Raw genomic sequence first — 4,511 nt, forward strand, 5'->3', positions numbered from 1 at the left:
TTCAGTGAATCTGGCGTCTTCAGTGCTCTCCTGAGTTAGTTGGTGAAAAGGGGGAGGGAGTCAACTTACTGCAGGTGAGTTTGAGAATTTCCTCTAGTCACCCTCATCTATTCATCCTTATGTCATGTAGTCACCCTCATCTATTCATCCTTATGTCATGTAGTCACCCTCATCTATTCATCCTTATGTCATGTAGTCACCCTCATCTATTCATCCTTATGTCATGTAGTCACCCTCATCTATTCATCCTTATGTCATGTAGTCACCCTCATCTATTCATCCTTATGTCATGTAGTCACCCTCATCTATTCATCCTTATGTCATGTAGTCACCCTCATCTATTCATCCTTATGTAGTCATCATTTTTATGTTTTACCATCCTGTTTCTTTATGCCATGTTGATGTCACACTGATGTCACATGCTTCCTGGCTGCCATGCCCAGCTTGCTGGGGGAAACCCCAAAATGTATCCTTCTGTTTAACTTTTGTTTTACTTCACAAGGTGTGACACACTTCACTGTGAAACAGTGGTATAACGGGAGTGATTTTCCCACCATGCTAATTCCCAGTGTCTTTGTTCCTTACATTTTTTTACTTTAACGTAGCGTTACATTTTTGAAATTCAAGTGTTTCTTGAGTGTTTGGCACAAACGCATACAAAACACATCAGATCATAGTGTGTGTGATCAAGGAAACTGGCAAACTGGAGACAATTCTCCTTGTCTAGATTATTCTCCTCTGGTGGCATTTCCCTGTCTGTTTGAATATACAGCTGTCTGGAGTGTGGCACTGCTGTTGTTTGTTGAATGATTGACAGCCTGTTGTCATTGGGTTGTGGGTGACTTGAGGAGAGGCAGAGTCTGGTCAGTGGCCATGGTGACATGTTTGGTCATAATGACACAAAAAAATCACTATTCCATTATCTCTAATCTCATTAGCCAGATTACCCTGCAGAACTATTGTTGGTTTGGGTTTTTGGGGGAAATGAAACGCTTTCATGTAGTTTACAGGTTCTTTATAACCTTTCAGGGAGTTTACAGGTTCTTTATAACCTTTCAGGGAGTTTACAGGTTCTTTATAACCTTTCAGGGAGTTTACAGGTTCTTTATAACCTTTCAGGGAGTTTACAGGTTCTTTATAACCTTTCAGGGAGTTTACAGGTTCTTTATAACCTTTCAGGGAGTTGACAGGTTCTTTATAACCTTTCAGGGAGTTGACAGGTTCTTTATAACCTTTCAGGGAATTGACAGGTTCTTTATAACCTTACAACTCAGAACAGCCTGTCATGAGAGACAAGGTAGTCTATGGTGAATCTCCTCAGTAACCTCCCACTGGGGGCACACTGGTGGAATCAATGTTTCCAACGTCATTTCAATGAAGTTACGTTGAACCAACATGGAATAGACATTGAATTGACGTGTGTGAGAGACCCCTATTCAGTTCCCATATCGTGTGAGCTTGTTCAGATTATCTGATACATATTTGTATTGGTCATAGATGTTATCCCAGATATACTGTTTGCAATGTAAATGAGTTGGCACTTTCCATAGGCATAGACCACTACTGTCCACTTCTGTGACACACTCTTGTGAACTCCCATACCCAAGTCAGATCTGGGCCACCTCACCTCAGATCTGGCCAGACATTGAACTGGCACAGATGCCCCTTAGCAGCCACACAACCCTTCAACACTGTGGAGCGTTCACTACTTCTTCTGTCCTTCCATCCCTGGCCAGATTGTCTTCCACCTGGGGATCTCTATTCTCTAAGAAATTTCTAAGGACTGGGTTGGGCACCATATTTTGCATAATGTGTGCACATGATAGACACGCTGATTTGCATCTATAGATGCGTGCACATCCCTGTGGCAGCGTGTCTGTGCAGGGAAGCTACATTTGCATAGTTTAGCTGTCATTACAATATGACAGAGAAGGAGGGAGAGACAGATGTGTGACCGACGGACGGAGGGAGGAAGATGTATTTATGTGAAGCGGGGCTCAGGGATTTGACTCCCATGGGCGCCACGGTTGGGGGAGGTATATATTTAGCACCCCGAAAATATGAGAACAAAAAAAACTGGGAGAGCAGGGGTGGCGGGCTGCGGCAGTGTGAAATACTGACAAACAATAGTGACACTGTTAATGAATGGTTAACGCTGAAGAACAGAGGGAGGTTGTGGTGTGTGTGTGAGAACAATGGACACATTATTCCTGTGCTGCCTGGAACTGTACAGCGTTGACTCTTTGTTTACTGTGTCTGGTATCTCTGTATGAAGCAGCTGGCCGTTGGAGGGAGAAGACAGGCTTATCGGTGGGATCTGGGCCTGGTGGTGGCTGTGTTGGACCGGCCACATAGTTAAACTAGCCACACTTTGTCTGTCTGGCTGCCACCTCCAAGTCATCATGGGGTGCTGTATTCACTCGCACGTACGCACACACACACACAATCTGCAATGTTTCCTTTCAGTCTACCGGTGTAGACTCTTCACCTTCATGGAAGGACTCAACCCCCCCCCCCCCCCCCCCCCACACACACACACACTTTGTTTGTATTATAACCCCAGGGAGCACCAACACAAACTTCTGCATGCAATAAGGGGCACAGCTGATTGGAGACTATAGTCAGTGCACAGCATCAGTGTCGGTATTAGCAATTCTATATGATACACCACTGAAGCTGTGACATGAGGAGAAATTGATCAATGTCACTTCCCAACGCCTGGAAACTGTCCACAGCTGACCAACCCTGGTCTTACCAGTTCTCCTGTTATTACCAATCAGAGGACCTGTTGATATTGTGTATGGATGTTCTCTTTTTCTGTGTGTGTGTGTGAGACAATGTTTCCCTGAAGGAGTTTTGTTTTTCAACAGATGTGGCATAGTTAGCGTGAAAGTCAATAAATTAGCCATGTCAGCAAAATAAATGTTGATTGGGAAGTTAGTCTAGCCAGCTATCTAATTTTGTAGTAATCATGGCCGAATACCATCCAGGCATGCAGGGCACGTGCCCAGGGGCCCTGACCTCCAGATTTTGTTAGTCACTCTCATTCGGATATCATCAACATGGCATTAGTCATGGCATAATGTGTAGAATTGCAGTGAATTAGCTTTAAAACTGAAAGCATTTCTCCACCCCACAAAAATGATTTTGAATGGGAATCAATTGTTTGGTCCTTTGTTGCTCTTGTTCAGTCCCCGTGACTCGCTTTCATCTTCGTCCTCTCCCCGTGATGTCATCGGCGCTGGGCTCCATGGCAACAGGCAGAGATATTCCTTTAGACAGGCATTACCTTCAGCTCAGTGGAGAACAGACGTGTTATAAATAGCTCCTGATGTTTCTACGTGTTAGACAATGATGGGATGTAAAACGCCATCTTTCATCACCAAGCTGTTTTCTGCCAATGGAACATTGGGTCTTTGTGACGAGGCGTCCATGTGACTCTACGGGGCCAATTGAAGAATGACGCCGACCCAAGATTTAGTAAAAAAAAAAATATAATAATATTATCAATGACAACACGCCTCCTCAAGTAGAGTGCATGCATTGAGCCAAGAAAAGCACTTCACGTAATCGTCACAACTGCATTGAGCAATGTTATCATTTCCAGCTTTTTAATTCTGCTTTTCTTTTCCAGTTCTTTTTATAGTTCTTTTTATAGTTCTGTCATTCATTCTTTCCTGTCCTTGACTGCTCTGTCATAATGCTTAATTTAGTTTGACACAGACACACCAACTGATCACTTCTCCACTGCAGTGTGCCTAAATCTAGTAACAAGTGTGTACTACACTATGCCGCCACCACCACCCACATCAAATCCATAGCACAACGTGTGTGGGGGGGTGGGGTGAAGAACCCATCTTCTTCACAGTCCTTGGTGCAGGGAGAGCCCAGGGATCCAGATGTGTTAGGAACAGTTACAGCTCTTACAGCTCAAACACCCCATCCACTCCTTTCTGCAGCCTGAACAAGGCACAGAGAGTTAGCTCTCTCTGTGCCTTGATGTGAAATGCCTGGGATTAAACAGCCTTTGCAGACTCTTAACATTCCTGTGTGCCCACTGCCTGGGTCCAGTCACATGAGCTGGCTGGGGTAGGGTGGTGGTCATGGAGGGTTGAAGGGTTACCCACTTCCGGACAGGAGTTTGTGCCCACGAGGCTGCTGCAAAGCCTTATGGGAGATGAAGTCCAGAGCCAGGCGGTGTAGATAGGCTTACCACTATTGCTGCTCACTGGGCCACTGCTGAGGAGCTCTCAAGCTCCCGCTGTCTTTCTGTCTGTGGGCGGGCCTCTGCTGCTTTCCTGTGAATGAATCATTCATTATGCAAAAGATTATGGCTCATGTACTTGTTTTGTCCTACTTTGGGAAAATGGGGGCAATGGTGATGTCATGTATTTGTTTGTGTACTATCCTCATAGAAACCAAACTGTCCACTTTGTAACTCTCAGGCTGTAGGCTACTGGAAGCCCTTTGGACTCAGGTTTCTCCTTTCAGACAGAGGGATGGGTTGTACT

This window comes from Salvelinus namaycush, chromosome 38 (assembly GCF_016432855.1).
Source record: "Salvelinus namaycush isolate Seneca chromosome 38, SaNama_1.0, whole genome shotgun sequence".
NCBI classification, from domain to species: Eukaryota; Metazoa; Chordata; class Actinopteri; order Salmoniformes; family Salmonidae; genus Salvelinus; species Salvelinus namaycush.